At 47.3% G+C, this 25,146-nt stretch overlaps 1 protein-coding gene and 1 pseudogene across 1 annotated transcript in view; both read left to right on the top strand.

Moving 5' to 3' along the window:
- The window catches only part of LOC146783294 (immunoglobulin lambda variable 5-37 pseudogene), a 59,868-nt pseudogene extending 53,166 nt beyond the window's left edge, over positions 1-6,702 (top strand).
- Positions 6,703-24,308: 17,606 nt separating this feature from the next.
- LOC146783293 (uncharacterized) overlaps positions 24,309-25,146 on the top strand; it is a 43,041-nt gene continuing 42,203 nt past the window's right edge. The window contains exon 1 of the mRNA XM_085633861.1: positions 24,309-24,393. The gene's annotated coding sequence lies outside the window, so the exon portion shown is untranslated. The remainder of the gene's footprint in view (positions 24,394-25,146) is intronic.

The following is a 25,146-nucleotide window of genomic DNA, read 5'->3' as shown; positions in this document are numbered from 1 at the left end:
CCTGGCTGATGCGTTTTGGATTCGTTGGAGTTTCTTCTGGAGCTTTGCGGTAGTACCCGCGTAGAGGGTGTTTCCGTAGTCCAGTCGGCTCGTGACTAGAGCGTGGGTAACTGTTTTCCTTGTTTCGAGGGGGATCCAGCGAAATGTTTTTCTGAGCATGCGAAGAATGTTGAAGCAGGAAGAGGATACGGCGCTGACTTGTCTGTTCATTGAGAGTGAAGAATCCAGGATGACGCCTAGGTTCCGTGCGTGGTCTGTCGGGATGGGTGCTTTTCCGAGGGCTTCAGGCCACCAGGAATCGTCCCATGCAGAGGGGGATGTACCTAAGATGAGGACTTCAGTTTTGTCTGAGTTCAGTTTCAGACGGCTTTGTTTCATCCATTCGGCAACTTCTTTCATTCCTTCGTGTAGGTTAGTTTTGGCGGTGCTAGGGTCATTGGTGAGAGAAAGGATTAGTTGAGTGTCGTTCGCATAGGAGATGATGTTGAGGTTGTGTCGGCGTGCGATGGCCGCGAGGGGGCTCATGTATACGTTGAAGAGGGTGGGACTGAGTGAGGATCCTTGAGGGACGCCGCAGATGACTTCAGAGGCCTCGGACTTGAATGGAGGAAGGCGGACTCTCTGGGTTCTTCCGGTGAGGAACGAGGTGATCCATTCAAGTGCTTTTCCTTGGATTCCGATGTTATTGAGGCGTTGTAGAAGGGTGCTGTGGCAGACTGTATCGAATGCTGCAGAGAGGTCGAGGAGGATGAGGGCGACTGTGTCTCCGTTGTCCAGTAGAGTTCGAATGTCGTCTGTTGCTGCGATGAGGGCGGTCTCAGTGCTGTGTTTGGCTCGGAAGCCGGACTGTGAGGAGTCGAGGGATTTGTTGGCTTCGAGGAAAGCGGCGAGCTGGTTGTTGACGGCTTTCTCGATGACTTTGGCCGGGAATGGAAGAAGCGAGATGGGGCGGTAATTTTTGAGTTCGGTGGGGTCCGCTGTTGGTTTTTTCAGAAGGGCAGTGAGTTCGGCGTGTTTCCAGTCTTCTGGGAAGGTAGCGGAGTTGAAGGAGCAGTTGATGACGTCTCGGAGGTGCGGTGCTATGACGGAGTCTGCTTTGTTGAAGATGTGGTGAGGGCATGGGTCTGTGGGGGATCCTGAGTGGATGGAATTCATCAGGCGGATGGTGTCCTCAGTGGAGATTGGGTTCCAAGCGTTAAGGGTGTTCACGGGGGGAAGGTGGTCAGCAGATGGTAGGGTGGGTTGGTTTCCGGGTTGGTTGTCAAAGCTGTTGTGGATGTCTGCAATCTTGTTGTGGAAAAAAGAGGCTAGGGAGTCGCAGAGGGTTTGAGAGGGGGTGATGTCGTTGGAGTTGGCCGAGGGATTGGAAAATTCCTTGACGATGTTGAAAAGTTCCTTGCTGTTGTGGGCGTTGTTGTCAAGTCGATCCTTGAAAGCTGTTTTCTTGGCTTTTCGGATCAGTTGGTGGTGGGTGCGGGTGGCGCTTTTGAAGGCGTCCTTGGTGCTGGTGGTTGGGTCTTTTTTCCAGGCCTTTTCAAGGGAGCGGCAGAGTTTCTTGGACTTCTTGAGATCATCGTTGAACCATGAGGCTTTCTTGCTGCCAGGTTTGCTTTGACGTTTTTTCAGTGGAGCTAAGGTGTCGGCGGTGTTGGATAACCATAGGGTGAGGTTGGCGGCGGCTTCGTTGGCGTTAGAAGAGAGGGCTGGGGAGATTCGAAGGAGCGATGCGGAGATTTGGTCCGTGGTGATTTTGTTCCATTTTCTTTGCAGGGTAGGTTGGGAGTGGATGATGGGTTTCGGCTTGTTGTAGATGAAGTGAACGCAGCTGTGGTCGGTCCAGAGGAGATCCGTAGTGTGGCAGAAGGAGATATGATTGCTGGATGTGAAGATGGGGTCGAGTGTGTGACCTGCGATGTGGGTGGGGGAAGTGACTAGTTGTTTAAGTCCGAGGTTGGCGAGGTTGTCCACGAGGGTGGAGGTGTTGTGGTCGTTGGTCTTTTCAAGGTGAAAGTTGAGGTCTCCCAGAAGGATGTAATCTTTGGAGGGGAGCGCGTGTGGGGTGATGAAGTCCGTGATGTCTTCACTGAATTTTGCGCGGGGTCCTGGTGGTCTGTAGAGGAGAGTGCCTCTGAGTGTTGTTTTGGGGTCGATGTGGATCTGGAAGTGAAGATGTTCGGAGTTGGCGAGATTGACGTCAGAGCTGGTTGAGATGCGTATAGATTTCTTGTGGACGATGGCGATTCCTCCTCCTGTGTGGCTGGTACGGTCTTTGCGAGTGATCTTATAGTCTTCAGGGATGGCAATGGTGATGTCTGGTGCGGAGGAAGCATTCATCCATGTTTCCGTAAGGAAGGCGATGTCCGGGGAAATGGTGTCTAGTAGATTCCATAGGTCAATGGCATGCCTATGGACCGATCGGGTGTTGAGAAGGATGCATTGTAGGTGGTTGGGGTCGGGAATCTGTGGTGTGGACGTAGCAGAGATGTTGTCGGTGCCGCTGAATTTGCAGGAGTAGCAGGAGAAAGGGCCATGGGTGTGTCCAGGAGCGGCATGGACGCAGTTGGGGGCGCGACCGGGGTCGAGGGCTAGGAGGGAGGCGGCATCGTAGGTAATGCGGGAGGGCTGGGCAGCTCGAGGGGCAGGGGGTCTGGCGCTGGGCGCGGTCCAGGCGCGGACGGGCGTAGACGGGCTTACCTTTGGCGCACCTTCGGCGCGGGTTGGGCGCGGACGCTGCGCGCGGGAACTGATGTCATATATGGATAGCGGAGGGGGAGGGGCGAGGGCGGCTCAGCTGGGAGGCGTGGCGGGCTCAGGGGAACACAACAACAGCAGGATCAAAATGGAGGGGAGGTCAGAGCAGGGCGCCGGGGGAAATCACACACAACAATGCAATCAAAGCAATGTAAGCGCTGTGGGATAATAGCGCTATGAAATTACGAAGCTTACTAAAAATGGAGCTATGCAGATATCACAACTTGGTTACAATGCAGCAATACGATACCACGCTGTGAGGAGCAGCGAGGGGGGCGATCACTCAAGGCGGAAGCAGCGAGTGATCAGCAATGATGCACTGGCCCCGCCCCCTCACACTCATTTGGGCAGAAAGCTGGAAAAATAAAATGGTAATAAAATCATTGTATTACCATTTAATTTGTCACACTTTCTGCAGCAGTGGGGAACAGTGGCGTAACGTAACTTGAGTGGGCCCCAGTGCAAAGCACGTTAGGGGGGGCCCTATGCTCCAGACCTGATCAGGAGCTCTCAGGCCCCTGTAGCTTGGGGGGCCCTCGCTCACCGCGGGAGCTGTGGGGGCTATTGTTACGCCACTGGTGAGGGAGGGGTCGATGCTCCTCCGCTCTTCTGGAGGAACCACCACTGCCCTTGAATCCGTGGGTTGCGTGCACTGGGACTGCTCCATTATGTCCCAGTTTGTGATTCCGGGCAAATCCCTTAATCTCCCCGTGCCTGAATGTGTAATGTAAATACGGTGCTATGTAAAGCGCTCCAATACCTTCGGGTCGAGTTCGCGCTATATAAATATGCAAAAAAAAAAAGTATATGGTCAATTAATGCTTTTTCAATTCACTGCAGAATTCTGCGAGGGAGCCCGGGTTCAACAAATTTCCACTGGGTGGCGCCCTTCACCATTCAATTAACCGATGTTTGAGACTTAACGTTCCGGATCAGTGTCTTGAGCAAAGTCTCTGGGGTGAAGTCACGTGCGTGTACTTTGGCAGACAGACTCTAGATAGGGTAGATGGGAGATTTGCCTATTATTGACACCCGTCCGCCCCATTTCGAGCGCATCTTTCAAACTGCATACACTCTCCTATCGTCTTTGGCTGCGACTCCATGAAACATTAATGACTCATAATCAGTTTAATGTAAAGATGAACTTGGACCAGCCTTGTCAGTCAAAGGAGTCACCAGGAGGCAGCTTTAAAATGTAACATGTATTATTATATCTGCTTGAACATGCGTGAAACTTGGCTGCTCTTATAAACTCTGCCGCTGCCCGCGTCCCACGCAGTGGGACATCAGGAGGGCAGCTCTCTAGTGGCCGCCCGTCGCAGCCTTCCCCCTCCCCCTTCTCCTGCCTCGCAAGGGAGGCCACGCCCAGGGAGGAGATCTCCCAGTAGTGTGTAGGAGGAGTCGGGCCGTTGGGGGGGGGGGGGCGAGGCTAGCTCCCCTACTTAGGCGTGCAGCTTGCCCAGTTCCTCCTCTGCTTCCCGCGCGCCCCTCCAACTCGGACACGCTTAGGCCAAAAGATGCTGCTGCCTTATGTTTTAGCCGTGCTATTCGGAACCAGCCGTGTAAGGTTTTCTGCAACTCACAGTCATAGTGGCAGCTTAGTCCATACAGGAAAGCCAGCAGCCTGAGAACAACTGGGTAAGGTTTCCCTCACAGCAGTCATAGTGGCAGCTTGGTGTATATAGGAAAGTCAGCAGCCTGTGCTGTGTTGAGGCAATTTGTAGGCCTGGGTTTGTGTGTCATACATAACATCTTGAAGGTATTTCGTGAGTTCCACCATTAAGTTACCTATAGCACAGCAACACCGGGATAACAAGGACTGTAGACAATCCTATTGACCCCTTTCCAGCAGCATTAAAGTCCAAAAGCTACCTTCCATTCAACAAGCGAGGCAATTGGATATGCTGTCCCAGTGGAGAGCAAGAAAAGATTGGGATGGACAGCGGGACTAGTATAAGACTCTAAGACTCGTCCAATTTTATGGAATTTAATTTGCAAGTAGAAAGGCTAAAACTTACTAAGTGCCTATTTCACCTATGCCTTGTTACCAATGCCATATTTCCCAGCCTGAGAAACAGATTTAGGTGCTGCTCTTCCCGCTCAGCCTTTCCTGGAGCCAGGGAGTTGGGAAACATTCACAAATTTGGGTCCTCGAGCTGAGAGATGTATTCTTCGGCAGCTCAGTCAGTCATATAATAGGCGTCCGATTAGCAGTGGCGTTAAAAATGTTTTGCCCAGCCGAGCAATCATGCAATTCTCGCAGTAGCAGCAGCAACTCAGGAACCACGACGCTATCGATACATCACCTTTGTAGATAGAGTGGAAATTAAATCCTTCGTGCTAGGATGTGAAGGGAAGCGATGGATTGAGGAATGCAGCTATGGTTCAGTTCTGGCTCCATATGCAGGTGCTAGATCTTCCCATAAATACGTTAGGATGATCTGCTGTGGCATCGCTCAGAAGGTTAGGAACACCGGTCACGTCTAAGCTTACGGCAGTGGGGCCCAAAGACATCCTTTGTTCGTCTGCCCTGGGCTTCTGAGTAATGTTGCAAATTAATGCTGTCTTTTACGGGTTACAGAACAGGACCCCTAATTCAGCCCATGACAAGCTGGCTCGCGGGGGCAGGGCACATATAACAACAAAGGGAGGAAGGGGGGCTCTGGCAGCGACGGTAGCCTCCCCAGAGCTGTGGCGGAGTTACAGGGTGATCTGGAGGCAGACGGGTACAGTAAGGGTACCTCTGCGACAGGCGGTACAGTAAGGGTACCCCTGTCCGGCACAGTAAGGGTGCCCGAGCCAAGGTCCACGAGCCGAAGGAGGTTCTGGGAAGACCGCGACGGCGCCCCGTTAGTCCTTCGGGCGGTTGGGGGGCCTGACCAACCGGGGGTGTGCCACAACACGCTCCGCCCCTGTCAGAAGGGGCGGGAGTAGGAGACAGATCACGTGACCCAGTGGATGATCTGAAAATAAATGTGCCGCACTGCCGGGCATCGACCCACCGTGCGTGCTGGCTCACCAGGCGGGCGGAGCAGCTAGGGGCTGCTTGCCTTGGATCGCCCGTAAGATAACCCATTTATTGTCATACTTATGTTGTATGAAATAAACCTGCAGCAGTTCTTCACCCACAAAGAAAGTGTCAGTGTAATCATTGGGTGACGTCTGTGCATGCGTGTTGATTGAAGCGGATGACGGTGTGGTCACTATGCACTGTGACTCTCTCCTAGAGTGAACTCGAGTGATGGAGCCCCTGAGAGATGCAGGAAGGTGTGACGAGGGTGTGAAGGGGTCAGAAGGGTCTTTTAGCAGCCAATGAGCCGCGAGTCTGTTTGCATAGATTAGCTGACCCCTCCCCTGCAAGGGTTTAAGGAGGACTTTGGGGGCCCCACCCAGAGATCTGTCTGCACCTCAGACCAGAGCTGCGCCATGACCTGGACCCCCCTCCTCCTCGCGCTCAGCGCGCTCTGTGCCTGTAAGTAAAACATGTGAAGGGAGCACATACTTTGCCTTTTGTTCTACTAGTTATAAATGAATACATCAATTTATACTTAAATAGTTATTTCTATAACATGTAATCATGTGGTGTTCGTGGCTCACATATTACTTTTTAATCTTGATATTTCAGGTTCCTGGTCTCAGCCGGTGCTGACCCAGCCGGCCTCGGAGTCGGTGCCCCCGGGACAGACGGCCAGACTGCCCTGTGTGATGAGCAGCGGGTTCAGCATCAACGACTACACCGTCTTCTGGTACCAACAGAGGCCCGGGAGCCCCCCCAGGTACCTGCTGTATTACTCTAATGGTTTAAGCAGACCCTCCGAAACCCCAGACCGGTTCTCGGCCTCCAAGGACCCCTCCAGTAACACCTGCCACCTGCTCATCACCGGGGCCCTGGGGGAGGACGACGCGGATTATTACAGTCAGGTCTGGCACAGCGACAATACGTCACGGTGACACCGAGCGATGGGGAAGTGAGACAAGAACCCTGACCAGGTGCAGAACAAGCAGTAAAAGAAGCGCGCTCCCTCCCAGCAGCCCAGCAGCGTAAAGGTTCACAGTACTTACAGTGATCAATCCCTGGGGCACCTTTTTTTTTTATCCTCCAGGGGTTGGAACAATAGATTTTAAGTAATAATTAGAGGTCTGCCGAGGTGAAAAGGCGTTTTCCTGATGAATATCTTGTACTCATGGAAGGTTACTCGAGAATGCCGAGGTGATGTGCTCAACAGATCCAGCTTGTGACAGTGACGATCGCATGTGGCTGCAAAGTTCTCCCTGAAAGGGTCTAATGCTTAGGACAAAATTTACTCAGGGCGGGGGGTTAGTGCATGACAACAAAGAGTCTCATATTGCATGAAGTAAAAGGGCTCTCAAGGTTCCCATTTCCATGAGTGAGTAGTTCATCCTGTCCAGGTTTTTGCTTTGCATTCTGGGACTAGTAGTTCAGGTGGGCGGAGATGCTTGGTTCAGTCATTTGAAGTGGCTTAATTCTCCGTAATGGCAATGCTCTCGGCAAGAGGGTTGCACGTTCTCAAGAACCAATGTATACAATCTCATTGCTACGGTTACCAATTCCTGCGCACAAGCATGCACCATATGTGCATCAACCCACCGCACCAGAAACCATGCAGTCATTCCTTCATTTCAGACATCTTAGACTAAGTGTTGTTCCCTGTATCTTTTATGCAGGGTTCAGAGACGCAGCCAGGGCTTGTCTTTCTCTGTATAGTGAATCCACTGCTCACAATTCAGCTGGTCTCGCGCTTTCACTGGGCGCGAGCTAACTGTGGCCAAGTGCCAGACTTTCACCTTATATCTGTGTTTGCAATATTCCACGTGCTTGTAATTATCCCTATGTTTGTTCTAAGCCTCATGTTTCTGTTTCATGTGTTTGCACTTATTTTCGCGTTTGATCAAGCCTCGTGTCTACAGCCAAGCATTATTTAGCGGCTGATGTCCGTTTATTAGGTCTCGGCTCGAAGGCTGCGCTTGCGCAGTCTCGATCCGAGATTTAATGACTTGGAGAAGAGGTGCTTGAACCCGCCCCTCTTCTCCCCTGTTCTCCATTGGCTGGCCTCTTGAATGCTGGCCAGCCATTGGAGAAGAGGTCCGTCATTCCGATTAGGCCCCGTCCTTTTCGGATTCGGGGGCGTGTTTTTTTCAAGAAGTCTAATTATCTCCTCCAGCCAATGGCAAGAGGAGAGTAAAGGAAAACACGCCCCCGAATTCGAAACCGCCACTGCGTTTCTCTGAGGCATTTCTGCTCTGCCTCGGAGAAAGGCAGTGGTGTGCTTGCCTTTTGCTCTGCCTTGTTGGGGTTGTCGGGGGTAAACAGGTGTAGTTTTGCTATGTTATGTTAAATGAAGCTTGTAAAGCGCACTGACACCAATGGCTTCCTGGCGCTAATGACAGAAGAATGAGAGCAGCAGCAGGGTGACAGACAGCAATAGGCAGGTTAGCAGGGAGGGGGGAAGAGAGAAGTCTTTAACAGTTTCCTGAAGTCGAGGAGGGAGGAACTAGACTTGATGGGGAGAGATAATGAATTCCAGAGGGAAGGGGCCAGAAGGGCGAAAGAGCGGGCACCAAACTTTTTAGTTTTGACTCTGGGAACAGTCAGTAAGTGGAGGTAGGCAGAGCGTAGATTACGTGATGGCTGGTATGCCGTGACTAAGGATTGCAAGAAGGCAGGGCTAGTGCAGTGAAGTGCTTTATAGATGATGCACGCCATCTTAAAAGCTGCCCTTTGACTGATTGGCAGCCAGTGAAGTCGCTGTAGTAGTGGTTGTGCCGACTGCCACCTGGGGATTTTATAGATAAGACGGGCCGCCTGGTTCTGGACAACCTGAAGGCGATGCAGAAGACACTGAGGAAGACCATGATAGATGGAGTTGGAAAAATCCAGGCGGGACAGGACCAGGGAGATGACGACCTGGATTAATGCAGGGGATGAGAGTAGGTGGCTGATCTTACGGATCTTCCTGAGCTGGTGCATAGAGGAGGAAATGACAGCCCCCACTTGGGCTTTTAGAGAAAGTTCAGCATCGATTATCACGCCGAGACTTTTCACTGTTTTCAGCGGGACCGGAAGAGGGCCTAATTCAGTGGGCCAGAACTGTGGGCCCCAGTGACCAGAACTGGAACCAGGGAGAAGTAGTTCAGTCTTCCCCGGGTTCAACTTTAATTGATTAATATTCATCCATTCCAAAATGTGGATCATGACAGAGTGGAAGGTATTAACAGCATTAGGGGAGTTCAGTGGGAAGATGATTTGCAGGTCGTCGGCGTAGTTATACACCGTGATATCCCAATTCCTGAGTGACTGGATGAGTGGACGAAGGTAGAGGTTGAACAGCAACGGCGAAATGGAGGAGCCTTGGGGGACTCCACAAGTAGTTGCAGTTCTCCCGGCTGTGTAAGGGCCTAGGCGTACGGCCTGAGTTCTGCCGGTTAAAAAAGACATGATCCAATTAAGGGCGATGCTATTCTATTGCAACCACGTGGATTAAGTTATCCTCCGTACCTTTTACCACTTGCTCGAAAAACTGACAATATCTATATGCCGAGAGGCTTAATAGAAAACCAACACTTAAACGCCGCGGACTTGTGTTAGTTCGCTGCGTGTGAAAACCCGACGAAAATCGGCGATTAACTGTACAGCTCAACACGTGAATCCATATAATTGTGTAGCCAGTACACAAAACTCCAGGATGGTTACAACACTGCGAAGAGGGTAATCCAGCTGCAGATCGTGGTGCAAACAGATACTTCACGAGCTTACGACCCACTACTTTCCATATAGGGCGAGGCGATATTGGGCGGCGGCACACTAGCCCTTGCAGGCAGACAGACCCCTTTGGTCTCGTTTCCATAAAAGGAAGGCATGTCACTTCGCGCCGCACGGTTTCCCCGACTCCGTAATTATGCTAGCATCTTTCCTGCTTTGGGGCTAGGAAGACGAGACAGTAAGAACACTTAACCACCATCGGCTGTTGCAAAAATAAGAATACAAGGCCAAGCGTTGCATATCCGCAGCACGGAAATTCCGAGGGGGGCATCCGAGGTCACAGTATATCAAGGCAGCAGCCACATGTTAGCCCATCACCAAGTGCAGAAGCTGCAAAACATCCACTGTCGCTAGAGGGCGAGCCAGACCCCACACAATTATCATGGGAATCGGGTCCAGTGATTTGAATGCCATTCTCTCATTACAAAACTGGGTGACTCGCCCAAGATCACACACGCCCTGTGCCACTGTTTCCTTGGGAAAGCTTATAAATAGACTAGGCCATACATCAAACACTACTGGTTAACGGGTCGCACCACGGTGGCGTCTGAATGCACGACTCCAACTTAATGCAGGAAGCTTTAAATTATATGTTTCGTCGTACAGAGCATAGGAAAATGGACGGGAGACTGGGTGGTGCTTTCATGAAAAGATGGTCTCGGGTCTATGCTGAAATCGCCAAGAAAACACGCAGTTTTCAAGCAGAAAGACGATGTACTGATGCGAAAAAGTAACGTGCCACCATATTACATCACGATCGAGACCTCTAGCATGTCATGTCTCTTCTACACCAAACAATGCTTTTAATTAGGAAAATTATTTGGAAAACGACCACAAAATAACCTACGGCCACACAAAATAAGCGATTCGAAGGAAGAGTATGTACAAAACCAACCGGATGGGATCGGGTCGCCTGATGCAACGAACCAGTGATTTAAACGAGCCCACCCTTTTCAACCGCACACATGCGAATTATCTATGCCCCGTTACTTCAAAAGACGCCTAAATTACTACATTAAACAAGGGGGAAAGGCGTGTGTGTGTTTATTTCTATTCATAGTACGTTTCCACTAATTAAATTACCGTGCGGGTACATACACCCTAATAATACCCGTGGCCGCAGTTTACAGAGTACGAGGCTAAATCAGAGCGGAGGGAAGAGTTAAGAAGACCGCAAGAGGGTACAAAAACTATTAAGTTCTGGAAGTCTATTATATTTAAACACTATGGCATTTCAGAGGACAGTAGTATTTTTTACATATGATACGTATTGAATAATTATCGCCTTCCTCATGTTTGGAAAGTTGCTGAAATTGATAATTTTTTCCAAAGCGAATGTAGAAAAAGAGAGGGGCTCGCTAAACCTCTGCAGATTTCAAACATGGCCACTATATTTATAACACCTTCTTCTGTTTCTATTTAGCTCAGTACGTTTCGGAATCGTTACTTAGTCCTCTTTTTATTTCCATTGTCGTGTTACTTTTCTATGCTCCTCCTACTTCCTATCATCTTCCAAAGTGTGCTGCTGCCTAGTACTTGTTTCAACAGTTTGAGGAGCTACTTACAGCAACGCCTGTGTAGCCGCCAGCATGGTGAGTCCGCTTGGGAGGGGGAACCCTTTCAATGCCCCACCACAACTCTGTGGGATTGTTATCGGCCTCCGAGAGATACTGTTGAGTGTCGATCCTGGGCTGTCACCTATCACTGACTACCACCCCAAAGAGCAGTAATCTTTGAGTTATTTGTGTTCCACCTTACCCATTACCACCTACAGCTGACGCATGCCTCAGCTTTTAGCTGTTTTGTGTGCATTGACACGGTGCTGTCACCTGTGTCTTCTCCTTGCCACCTGATTATAAATGACTCCGAGATAGATGAGGTATTTTAATGTCATTGGCATGTATCAGTGAATCCGAGGTTTCCCCTCCAGGTCTGGGAGCCATCGAGCAGTGATCATAAAACCTATTTTGTCAGACACGCAGATGGTGACACTGGAATAAACGTCTACATCTGCTTCTGCATACAGAGAGAACAATAACGCTAAGACTGTCAACTTCCTTTTCTTACCAAGCAACAACGATCGGAGGGGCTGTCAACAGTGTTTAATTTGTTAAAAATTATTAGGTGTAAGTGCAGGCGCCCAATTTTTCCCACTAGGAGCTTGCAAGTTGCAGCCGATTGACTGTTGGTGTTGCCATTGAGCAAGATTGTTTAGTTGTGATTCCACATCATGCTCCTTTTTTTCACCATCCTACATTTTCTCTTTGTTGCTTGAAAAGATGGAATCTAGCTGGATAGTGTACCTGGTTGCTTTCAGTGCGCTGGTTTTGTGCCTGCCATAGTGTAACGTGCTGACTTTGTTCCTGTGCAATTTGTTGACTCCTAGACGTCTGGCTATGCCTGCACTTTGCTTGCTTTGTGTTCAGAGCAGCAAGCTGCAAGAAGTGGGGGGAAGTCTCGTTTTCAGTTCTAGGCGTGCCCAACTCAAATGCCACATTTAAAGGGCAATGCCGTTTCTTTAAATGTTTTAAAAACAAAAACAAGAATAATGTCATGAGCAATGCCAACAGCTCTAACTTTAACAATGCCGAGACCATTGCATTGTAAATGCTTGTTATCCCTGTGTCAGTTGGTGGTAATTATGCGCATGCCTGCGGCCAAGCACTTTCTGGAACCGTTGGGCGATAATTAAGCACGTGCCCTTCTAGAAAGAACAATCCATCTATAAATACCCCAGTCGGAGATATCCTCACTTTACTCCGACTCTGCTGGAGCCCGAACCCTCCCCTTCCCGAGTCCCGATTCCTTGCTTGGCCGCATTACATCTGCGCTCCACAGACATCTCTGAGTGGCTCATAACATGATGATCCTACATCGCCAACGTTTACATCGCGAACATTCACAACGCCGCCTTTACATCGCATACACATTCACAACGCACGCTTTCACAGCGCCAACCATTACTTCGGCCCCCCCATTGAAATGCATACAAAACACAATCACAACGCACACAGGTCGTGATTTTTTTCCCGAAATAACAGACTACCCCCAGCACGACCCTACGCCCGTCCCCCTAAATCCGAACTCCTAAATCCTTAATTAGTACTTTACACTACGACCCCCTCACCCGACCCTAAAACACACGCTCCACAGCAACACAGTACCCTGAAGCCTAAAACCTTAATCACTACCCTGCCATATGACTCCCTGACACGACCCTAAACCCAAAACCAGTACCCTACACAACATTTAACCCTAAGCCCTAAAGCCTAAAACAGTAAGCTACACAACACTAAACCCTAATCCCCAAACCCTAAAACAGTACGGCACACAACACTAAGCCCTAAAGCCTAAAACAGTACCCTACACAACACTAAGCCCTAATGGCGAACACTACCGTACACTACTACTCTAAGCACAATCCCCCTTACCTCTCTGTCGTCATGGTTCCTCTTCCCCGGTCCCGGTCCCAATGTCGTCTCTTCCTCGCCTCTGTCCCATGCGTTTTAAAAGCATGAGTTGTAAAAGCGCATGCGATGTCAAGGGCCCCGTAGCAATGTCCTGCGTCGTAACGTCGCTTGCGTTGTAACGCTTGCGACGTAAACACATGCGATGTAATGCATGCGTTGTGATGGGTGTTCCCCATAAGATGTCTCCGATCCTCGCATTCCAGAAAAGAACTACCATTGAGCGACAGCAGAGAATCCTCTCTGCAGCTGCAGCCCTCCAGGAAATTAATGAGTGAATGAAGGAATAGTGATATTTATAGAGCGCAACGTTCACTCCGGGGAGCATCTTGACGCTATAAAAAAAAAAGTGGGCGGGGGCTGTGGTGAGGAATTAAAAGGACCAACCGGTGGAAGGGTCAGATAAGTGATCGCACTAATTGGTCTGGGGCCGCAAAGAACCAGGTTTTTAGGAGTTTCTTGAACAAAGGTTCAGACTGAGCCGGTCTCCGGTGGGTGGGCAAGGCATTCCAGGCCTTTGTTCCCACGACTGCCTTTGACTTTCCTCCTCTAGATGATAGGTGGAAGGCGGGGGGTGCCAGGAGAATTTCCGAGGATGATCACAGAAGCCTTCGGTTAATATATGGTTTGATTCTGCTTCTTGGGTATGTGGGTCCTGTGTTATTGAGGGTTCTGAAAATTAGTACTAGGATTTTGAAGAGGATCCTTTTATGTATGGGCAGCCAGTGGAGGGTTTTGTGCGATGTTACGGACAAGGACCTCCTGGGTAATCTTAATCCCAACCAGGCTTTCTGTTTTGGACTGTCTGTAGTCTTTTTAGCACTACAATCTTAGCTCCTGTGCACAGGCTTTTGCAGTAGTCCAAGCGAGACAGAATTAGGGCTACTGCCATTGATTTTCTGGCTGTCAAAGGAAGTAAGTCGAAAAACTTTTTTAGTGTTTTTTTTATGTGCATGCACATGCCCGCTACCGAGAGCGCTTTCTGGTGGAAGGATAGTTTATGATCGAATCGGATTCCTAGGTTTCTCACAGTATCTATTGTGTTAGGGGGTGGTGCTGTATCGGCCGGCCACCATTGATTGGGCATGAAGATGTTGGATTTTCCAAGCAGCATAATCTCTGGTTTTTGGCTGTTACATTTGAGGTGGTTTGCTTTCATCCAGTCCATGACTGCTGAAAGACAGATCTGGAATTTGTCTTCAGCTGTTGTGGAATCTTTGTCCAGGGTGAGAATTAGCTAGGTGTCATCTGCATATGAGATGGACTCGACGTCGAAGGATGAAATCAGGTTAAGCAACGGTCTCATATAAAGGTTAAAAAGTGTTGGGCTCAGGGCAGAGCTTGAGGAACTCCAAAGTGCAGTTTTTCTGTTGATTTGAAGTTGCCTAAGATTACTATTTGTGTCCTGTTATCCATGAAAGTTATTAGCCAGGCCAGGGCTTTGAGAGATATACCACATTCTCCGAGTCTGTCTGTCAGGATGTCATGAGAAACCATGTCGAGCACAGCCGATAGGTCCAACAGAATCAGTACTGTATTTTTACCTTGATCTAAGGCAAATTTTAAGGTTTCTGATGTATGAAACAGCACTGATTCTGTTGAATGTCCATGCCTAAAACCGATTGTTTGGGGTGTAGAATGTTAGCTTCTTGTAGATAGGCATTTAATTCTGTATTGACTAACTTCTCAGTAATTTTGCTCAGACTAGGTAGCAGCAAGATAGGTCTGAGGTTGGAGAGAGTCGTAGGGTCTGGCAGTTTTTTTTTTTTTGTTGAGTGGTTTGAGCAATGCTATTTTCCAGTTGGCCGGTACTTTTGCTTGTTTGAGAGAGGAGTTAGTGATACTATTGATTATGGGGTGTATGATGTCAGAGCATGTAGAATTTTTGGAGGGCAAGGATCGAGAGGGACCCTGATTTACATGCTAGAATGGCTTGCCGGGACTGTTCCAGGCTAATCTCCTTGAAACAGTTAAGCCCAGTTCCTTTTTCTAGGGCCCTTGCTTCTGTGGGAGGGGCATTGATTGTCTTAAAATCTTTTTTTAGATCTTTTTTTTTTTATTGTCAAACTATTCTGCGATCTGGTCACATAAAATTTGTGATGGCGGGATTTCGCGTTCTAACACTTTTGGTCTGTATAAGATTCTACGATGTTAAAGATCATTTTCTGGTTGGACTCTGCCTGGTTGATAAGATTGGAGTAGTATTCTCTCTCTCCTATTCTGATTTGTTGGTAGTATTGTTTAAGGGCTGCTTTAAAGGTGGTGAGCTCTTCTTGTTTGTAGTTTTTCCTCCATGCGCATTCAGTTTTTGTTGCACTGGCCTTGTAGCTCTTTAAGATAGGGCTAAACCACGAGCAGAGTTTTTATCAGGGAGTTTTTTATTGTGTGGGGTGGGAGGCACCAAGGTATTGGCTACTGAAGTCATCCAGTCATTAAACAGGTCAGTCTCTGTCCACTGGCGTAACGAAAGCTGAGGGGGCCCCCCTGCAAGGTACACGGAGGGGCCCCCATTCCGGATTTAATCTGGAGCTCTAAGGCCCGAGTACTGGGCGGAGGGGGCCCCCTGCAGCTTGGGGGCCCCTCCGCACTGCGAGGGATGTGGGGGCCTGTGTTATGCCCCTGGCTCTGTCGATGGGTCCCCTATTAGGATAAGTTTATCGGATTCAGCTGTTACATATAGGTTAGGGTTAGTTAGCATTTTACTCCAATTTCGTCCTATTGTAAGATCAGGTTGACTGGAGTTTTTCCTGGTCCCGTTTGTCATCCCAGCATTGTGATGGCAGAATCTGTGATGAAGGAGAAAACAAAGCAAAGGAAAAGAAAACAAAACAAGGTTAGTGCACATATTCTTTGTTTTCTTTCAAATATCAACCATTGCAAATCTACAACATTTCGGGACTTAAGATAACAATGCTACCTGCTGGAAGTTCAAGAGACAATGTTATGAACAATTAAAAAAGGAAAAGGTGGAGTTGAAAGAACACAGTCATATTGGTGGAAGCATATAACATAGAATGCTGCCTGGAGGTGACTTTAAACTGCTATTTGAAACTCGAGAAAAGAGTGGGTAATTCATCCCACAAGAGGTCCAATATACGTTTTTCTGTATTGCTATAGAAATCTACGATTGTAAGTGCTTTCATTGCTTGAATGTTATTTGAACTGATTGTTTTTACATAGACCAATGCTGTTCCTTCCTCCTAGTTGGTCTCCCTGATACCTTAGAAAACGTACCCAGAAAGATGGAGACATTTGGGTGTTCCTGAGCAGGATAGCGGACCAGACAACACTCGAGAGGCGCAAGTGATTGTCTCTTTCATTATTTTGTCTCAACCCCCTTCCCTCCTGGGAAAGCCCTTATTTGAGGTTATCATTCCTTGGCCATGAACTGTGTTGGGAGTGGCCAGAGTCACCTTCAAGATGCTCACCCAAGCACACAAGGCCCTCCACGACACTGGACCAACATTGTGTTACTGGATGAATAAAACTCCAAATCGCCAACAAAGAACCATTCTCCCCTTGAGGCTGAGTGGTCCAAGGCCTAACACTGAGGTTCTAAACTCTGTACTCAGTAGTTTGTTTAACACTCAATAATTGATTGTACAGACGATGATGGTGCCACCCGCGGAATAAGTACGGAACAGACTTCTTGTGTAATGAGAGAGAGGGGGGGGGGGGTGGAGGGCGGGCAAGGTGGGTGTGGTGATCAGTGCTGACCTGTTCGTTAGGTTGTTTTATGTTGTGCTTAGAAGAAAACCAAAAATGCCAATAAAAATGTTTATAAAAAAAAAAATTGATTGTACAGTCTGGCTTTTATTTGCAAAAGGATAGTTCTATAGAAGACTAAAAAGCAAATTTCTACTCATAGATTTACAAGGGTGTAAAAATTATATAGTAGTCAAGACAGTCTACCATATATGTGCTCAAATAAATCACACTTGGATGGTAATTTCAGACCTGCTTTCCTAAACAGGATTTCAGCTTGCAGTCAAATTGCAACAGGACTAGTTTCTCCAAATCCCAAAAGGTTTCCTCAAAAGGCACTGATATGGATTTGGTACATGACTCGAGGTAACCGTGTGGTTGCACAAAAGATTCCTTAAATAACATCATTCAATGCAGACTCGAGGCAAAGGTAGTCAGTCAGTCAATAAACTTTATTCGGTTTTTGTTTGCAAAACCTTAAAAGTTACACAAATACAATACATAAAAACAGAAGATATTGACAGGATTTAAATAAAAACAGACTCCGTTACCACACAATATGTCTTCTAAAACATGTCTAAATGAACAGGCATTACATGTCCATACAGTGCCTAGATTTCATAGATGCTTTAAAAAACCCAACAATAAAAATAATGCAATCATCCTTCAACAATTGAAGATACACAAGGGCTGGTCTCATTTGATTAAAATTCATTTTTTTAAAAATAGGAACTAAAAAGTGCCTCCTGGGGTCTGCATACAGTTTACAAAAGAACAAAGTGCAGCAAATCCTGAGGAGACTTTCCGTCGCAGCCACAGGAAGCTAGCACTTGGCCTCTGGTAGCCCCCTTGTGTCTTGCTAACAGGAGATGGAAGAGGTTCATCCGGAACCTGGTTAAAAGAAATTTTTCATGTGATGTCAGAGACCCCATTAGATATGGTTCTGGCAGTGGTGTTGATTTAAGCAATAAATATGATCGGACGCTGGGTTTACATATCTCTTCTGCTTCCCGGTCTGCACGCCTTCTGCTCAGAAAAGCTATCTTAGTTAATTCCACATCCTTTCTTACAATAACATGTGGATTGGAGAATAAAACACCCCGCCCAATCCATTCAAACCCTCTTTTTACATAATTAAACCAGGGGATGCGTGCCACATTATCTAGGGACATGCATTCTCTTAAAATCAAATGGGTGAGGATTAGATCTTCATTTAGCCAACACTTTAACCAGAAGATCAGTGGACGCAAAGCAAGAGTATCACTTAGGTAGGAAACCCCCAGTTCCTCGTGTACCTCTAAGTTCGAGGTTCCTCTCGGTACACATAATAGACGTTTTAGAAACCCATTTTTCACTACCTGGAGGGGTTCTATAACCGCGTATCCCCAGATCTCACTACCATAAGTTGCTATGGCTAAGCTTTTTGCTTGATACACCTGTAGCATAGCTCCTGTCGGTTTCTTACCCACTTTAGAGGCAAAATTAAAAATTGCTGCATTGACCTGAACCAGCTCCCCTTTTTTTCTCTGAATTAAGGGAGCCTATTTAAGTTGATGTAATGAGCAGGCTTCAGTGCTGGCTGCTGCCACCCCCTGGCGTTGGCAGAGTTATAGGACCATCCTAGGTTATTGATACTTCACATCATCCTAGAAAATGTGTCCTGAAGAGGGTACTTCATGAAAATACCTTTGAAATCATTTGGGGAGCCTCTGTGAAAGCAACAGCGTCCCTATATTCTCCGGGGCAGTGGCAAGCCAGAGCAGCTGGGTCTGGCCTTTGTTCACTCAACCTTTCTTGGGAGCTACGCTCCCCTGGACTATGGTCTCCAGAGGTCAGTAAAACCGATTAGAGGCCATTTGAGTGCTGCCTCAGTTAAATGTTGCCATGACGCCTTAGTTAATTCAGGCTGGTAGCCAGTGTCATTGTTGCCCGCTTTTGGGTCACCTGTAAGATAACCCACTTCCTTGTTTAAGAAACTTGTGACATACATTTCTTCCATCCAAAATCCAGTTTTTTGCCTCTCATTTTACTTGAAAGGTATGCAGTATATGCATTTATGCAATTGTGTTAACCCCTTGTGTGCCCATGACGAGCTGGACTCGTCATGGAGCACAGTCGCGCTGTGCCCATGACGAGTCCAGCTCGTCATAAGGCATTCCCTGGGGAATCCCTCTGGTGCGGGCACCAGAGGGATTCCCTTTTAGTGAAAATACCCTCGGGAGCTGGGGAAGAGCTTCCCCAGCTCCCGAGGCCCCCCCCCCCCCTTTCACTGTAATGACGATCAGAGCGCACGTCGCGCCGACGTCATTACAGTGAAAGTGAAACTGAAATGAGCCAAGAGGCTCATTTCAGTTTCACTTTCTACGTGCTCAGGGGGCTATCTCAGCCCCCTGAGCACGTAGAAAGACGGGAGAGGTATTGTTGGAAAGGGGAGAATCTCCCCAGTGGATCCCTGCTTGGGGATCGCCACAGGGATCCACCCACTAGACACCAGGGAGGGGGGAGCGGCCCCTTGGGCAAGGGCCTTTGCTCCCCCCAACTGACGTTGGCACCATTTAGTCTTTTTGCCCCCCCTGGGGAGCAGATGGGGGCATTAGCCCCCAATCTGCACCCCCGGGGGGGGGGTAAAAACCCCACTAGACACCAGGGAATACAAAAAAAATAGGGGTGGGGGCTGCCCAAAACAGGCAGGCCCATGCCCCCCCCAATTACTACAGTCTTTCTGCCCCCCCGGGGGCAGATGGGGCATTGGCCCCTAATCTGCCCCTTCGGGGGGGCAGAAAGCCCACTAAATACCAGGGATTCATTTTTAGGTTTTTTTAGGGTGGGGGCTGCCCGCAAAGGGCACGCCAATACCCCCACCCACCTGCCACCATTACAGCCTTTCTGCCCCCAATCTGCCCCCCCGGGGGGGGCAAAAAGCCCACTAGACACCAGGGAATAAAAAAAAATAGAGGTGGGGGCTGCCCAAAACGGGCAGGCCCATGCCCCCCCCCCCCAAATTACTACAGCCTTTCTGCCCCCCCGGGGGCAGATGGGGCATTGGCCCCTAATCTGCCCCTTCGGGGGGGGCCGAAAGCCCACTTGACGCCAGGGATTTTGAACCCTTGCCTGTCGCGGGTACTTGGGCCTCCCACACGAGTGAGGCACTGTTTTTACCGGGAGACCCAGGGGAACACTGGGTGGTTGGAAATTTGTGTCAGCCCGGTGATGCCACAACTTTCTCACACAAAAATGTGTCAAAAAGGTGATTTTTTTCAGATAAATTTGAGGTTTGCAGTGCATTCTGGGTAAGGAAATGTTGGGGGATCCACGCAAGCCATACCTCCCTGGAATCCCCCGGATGTCTAGTTTTCAGAATTGTGTGGGTTTGGTAGGCTTCCCTAGGTGGCCGCCAAGCACCGGGCCAAAAACCCAAGTGACCCCCCTTGCAAAACCAGGTCGTTTTGAGATAGGCAATTTTCATGTCGCCTCACTACGTTTTGGGCCCTTGCCTGTCGTGGGTACTTGGGCCTCCCATACGAGTGAGGCACCGTTTTTATTGGGAGACCCGGGGGAACGCTGGGTGGTAGGAAATTTGTGTCAGCCCGGTGATGCCACAACTTTCCCACACAAAAATGTGTCAAAGGTGATTTTTTTCAGCTAAATGTAAGGTTTGCAGGGCATTCTGGGTAAGGAAACGTTGGGGGATCCACGCAAGCCATACCTCCCTGGATTCCCATGGGTGTCTAGTTTTCAAAAATGTATAGGTTTGCTAGGTTTCCCTAGGTGCTGGCAGAGCTATGGTTCAAAAACTACAGCTAGGCACTTTGCCAAAAAAGGGTCATTTTTCGATACAAAATTGAGGTGTGTCCACGTTACGTTTTGCGCCGTTTCTTGTCGCGGACACTAGGCTGACCCACACAAGTGAGGTACCATTTTTCTCGGAAGACTTTGGGGAACACGGGGTGGGTGGAAATTTGTGGATCCACGTAGATTCCAGAACTTTCCACCAGAGAAATGTAGGGAAAATGCGTTTTTTGGGCAATTGTTTAGGTTTGCAAGAGATTCTGGGTAACAGAACCTGGTGGGAGGCAGTCAAGCCACCCCATCCTGGATTCCCCTGGGTGTCTAGTTTTCAAAAATGTATAGGTTTGCTAGGTTTCCCTAGGTGCCGGCAGAGCTATGGTTAAAAAACTACAGCTAGGCGCTTTGCCAAAAAAGGGTCATTTTTCACAGCGAAATTGAGGTTTGTCCACGTTGCGTTTTGCGCCGTTTCCTGTCGCAGGCACTAGGCCGACCCACACAAGTGAGGTACCATTTTTCTCGGAAGACTTTGGGGAACACTGGGTGGTTGGAAATTTGGGGATCCACGCAGATTCCAGAACTTTCCACCAGATAAATGTGGGGAAGAAGTGTTTTATTGGCAATTTTTTAGGTTTGCAAGGGATTCTGGGTAACAGAACCTGGTGGGAGGCAGTCAAGTCACCCCATCTTAGATTCCCCTGGTTGTCTAGTTTTCAGAAATGTATAGGTTTGCTAGGTTTCCCTAGGTGCCGGCAGAGCTAGGGTTAAAATACTACAGCTAGGCACTTTGCTAAAAAAAGGGTAATTTTGCATTGTGAAAATGTGGTGTGTTCACGTTGGGTTTTGAGCCATTTCCTGTCGTGGGCACTATGCCTACCCCTACAAGTGAGGTACCATTTTTATCAGGAGACTTAGGGTAATTCAGATTTGTAAAGGAACTGTTATTACCTATTGACTTTCGATGCATTTCTGCCTTCCAAATGAAAGACATTGTGTAAAAAAGAAGTCATTCTAAAAAACGACTGATAATTCTCATGCTAATATGAGTATTCCCAATTTTGGAAATGTGCAAATATCTACTGTTTCTAAACTCTATATTTTTTTCCCATTTCAGAGGTGTCTTTCATACCGATTTTCCATGTACACATTTTTACAGAATAATTACTATCGACCCGGTACATAATAAAAAACCATTGCAAGTTGCTGCTCAGTTTTTGGATCTGGGTTCGTCGGGTTCTTGGTGAACCTACAAGTCCTATATATCCCCACAACCAGTAATGTCCAGCGGATGTAACGGTATATTGCTTTCAAAGAGCTGTCATAATTAGAAGAAGTTACAGGTGAAAACGTTGACACAAAAGCCTTTTTTATTCAACAAATTTTCAATTTATCCTATATTTAACTGTTAGTTTCTATAAAAAAACCTTGATGGATCTACACAAATGACCCCTTGCTGAATTCAGAATTTTGTCTACTTCTCTAAAATGTATAGCTTTCCAGGATCCATTATTGCTTTTTTACCCATTTCTACCATTAACTGGAAGGAGGTCGAAAGCACAAAAAATAGCAAAAATAGTCTATGTCCCAGAAAAATGCCAAAACTGTGTAAAAAGTTTTGGGTTTCTGACAAAATTCTGGTATCCCCTAAAAGCTGGGAAAATGGTGATTTCAGCCCCACAAACCCTTTTTTGATAACACTTGCATGGAAAAACTCAGAAGCTTTCATTTGCAGCCCGTTTTTCCCATTCCCCCCCCAAAAAAACTAAATTTTGCTGTATTTTGGCTCATTTCTGTGACCCCTCCAGGGGAATCCACAAACCCTGAGTACCTTCAGAATCCCCATGATGTTGGAAGAAAAGGATGCAAATTTGGCGTGGATACCTTATGTGGTCAAAAAGTTACAGGGGCCTCAGCACGCACTACCCCAAATAGCCAAAAAAGGGCGTGGCACAGGAGGGGGAAAGGCCTGGCAGCGAAGGGGTTAATGAGTTTGGATGGGTTGTTTAGCTAATCTGATATACATGCTGTGCTCCTGTTGTGATGGCTATTTCCATCAGTCCATCAAACATTTATGCAGGTGCTACTACCACATATTTAAAGTTCAAGTAGATAGCAAACGCTTTGTTTTTTTAGCTTGCACTTCTTCTTTCTCCAATCTTCACCTACTAGGGCCCCATATTTTAAAGATTTCATTACAAGACCGGAGGCTACAATTATGCAGTAACCTTTATTGCTGCCCAAACATGCACCCCAACATTACTACATCATAAACCATAGAATGTTCAGAAAATATAAGCATTCTGTGCATATAGTCTTCATCCTCTTTTATTTGCTGTTCCTAAACAGATAAGTACTTTCAGTTGTGTTCTAATGTTTTTGCATCTAGCATTCTAGTGTTTTGCTTTTTGTTTTGACATGTTTTTCTTTGATCCTTTTTACATTTATGGATGAGTTGTTCTTTCAAGAAATTGTAATTCAGAATTATTTTATATAATTTGTACTAATTTAAAGCTTTCGAATACCTGCAGATGTGTCCTTCCTTGTTAGTGAGAACCCCTTGGTAAACTTGTGGGGGCATATTATCAAGGGCAGCGTTAAAATTATCGCCCATGTCCTGGTGTGAACATGGGCTTCTATGGGAATTCTCCTTTTTTTAAGCATTTCTGACATCTACTTTAAAACCCCATTTTTTAGGCCTAGGTTTTGGCAGTGTAGCTGTCACACACACCCACTGCTCACAAAACTCATAGAGTGGCCATTGGGCTTTCTTCGGCTAGAATCTATTAGCCATTGGCTAGAGACATTGTAAAGCAAGTTTATCCTCTGCTCAGTGGAATAATTATTTCTCATTTAATGCTATTGATTGGTTTGGAGCATCCTTCAATCTTTAAATAAATGCTTGCATTCCAGTTTTGGACTATTTTTGACATAAAACATTGTGTGATGGTTCAGTATACATTTTGAAAATTGGGGTTTTCTCATTCATTTATTTACCTCATACATGCATGTACTTTGAAATACTTTTTTTGTTTTGCTCTTTTACAGCAGATATTTTACAAACGGTTTTGTTATGACTCACGTGTGTGCCTGACCCTAACATGAGAAACACCACCCAATTTAGACTTTAACTTCAGTACAAATAATCATGGTGTGTCTTGTTACAAACCCACTTCCATTTCGCCGTGTCACAAATTAATTAGGTGATCTGTGCTCATTGGTGGTGGCATACATACATCCCGATTGGGCTTTAGGGCAGAATACCCGGTTTATATATATTAGGGCCTAAATCCCACTTGGTGGTATTGATGTATTTGGGGGGGAGGGGGGTAGATAAACCACAGATACCTTTACAGGGTGCATGGAGCCACTTGCGCTATTAGCAACGACCTGGGGAATGCATCGTGTTTGGATGTTATCGACGCCTGTAGGGTGAGTGTACAAACTTTGGCACACATGAATGATGTGGATGATTAGAGCACCCTGACACGTTGCTATAGTCACTGGCGCCGATAGTGAGGGCTGGGCGAAGAACAGATTGAACTTCACAATATTGAGGGCGGTTTGTCAGCACTACCGCAATGGTTTGGATATGGGCACAATAGACAAATGGCATCTTACATGTGCCTTATTTTAATCTGTTCCTGTTTTAAAATTCTGTATTGTTTTTTGTGTTTACAATATCATAGATTCCTTTGGTCACAATGTGTTGGTATACACTATCTATTGACAGTCAAAGATGGCAGAATTGTTGCAGATGCTTTTGGTGTGCTTGACGGCAATCATGTGACTGCTGCAACGTTGTGACGCGATAGGATGACAATCACGTGTGTTTCAAAAATGGAAGGCGCTCGCGTATGAGTGAGACGCCGGGACAAATGACTACGCGGAGGTAGTCGGAAAGCGGTAAGAGTATGTTGGCTGCAACAATGCTTGTTGGAGTAAGTCAGCATTCTGTAATGAATGAAAAGAGAGACGCAGGTTCCTCAGCGTCTTTCGTTTCTCGGGCTGAGTGCACCATGTAGTGGCTTATGGATTTTAAATACGTTGTTGCCTGCCACTAGTGAGTATAATTGTAAATGCAGTGTGATCACGTGCTGCGATGGAATATCGAGCTTGGAATGAGGATGCAAGGATGCCTGTCAGAGTAGTCCAGCACTCGGTAACAAATGAAAAGAGAGACGCAGGCTCCTAAGCGTTTCTCTTTGTCAGGCTGGGTGCACCATGAAGTGGCCTACAGACTATAAATACAATGTTGCCGGGCAGGAGTGAGTGGATATAATTTTAAATAAAGTGTGATTACGTGCTGCGATGGAATATCGAGCATGGGATGGGGTTTGGAATTAATCTATCAACCCGGTTATGGAACACTGCGCGAATGATGTTGCATTCAGTCTGGAGTGACCCAACGTGATGTGTCTGTTTCCACAGATGAACCTATAAGTAACAAAAGTACTGAGTGCAAGGGGAAAAAAAGTGTAAATGATATACACCCCTGCGACTAAGTGAGAGCCCATGGCTCTCACTAGGTAAATATCATTATTTGCCCACAGAAAAGGACGTGGGGTTATAACGTAGTCCAGTCCATGTTTTTACCATTACTTGTACTGAAGTTAAAGTCTGAATTGGGTGGTGTTTCTCTTAAGAGTTTACCAGTCT

Source organism: Triturus cristatus, chromosome 11 (assembly GCF_964204655.1).
Source record: "Triturus cristatus chromosome 11, aTriCri1.1, whole genome shotgun sequence".
In the NCBI taxonomy this organism is placed as follows: domain Eukaryota; kingdom Metazoa; phylum Chordata; class Amphibia; order Caudata; family Salamandridae; genus Triturus; species Triturus cristatus.
This window is presented reverse-complemented; position numbering and strand designations above follow the sequence as displayed.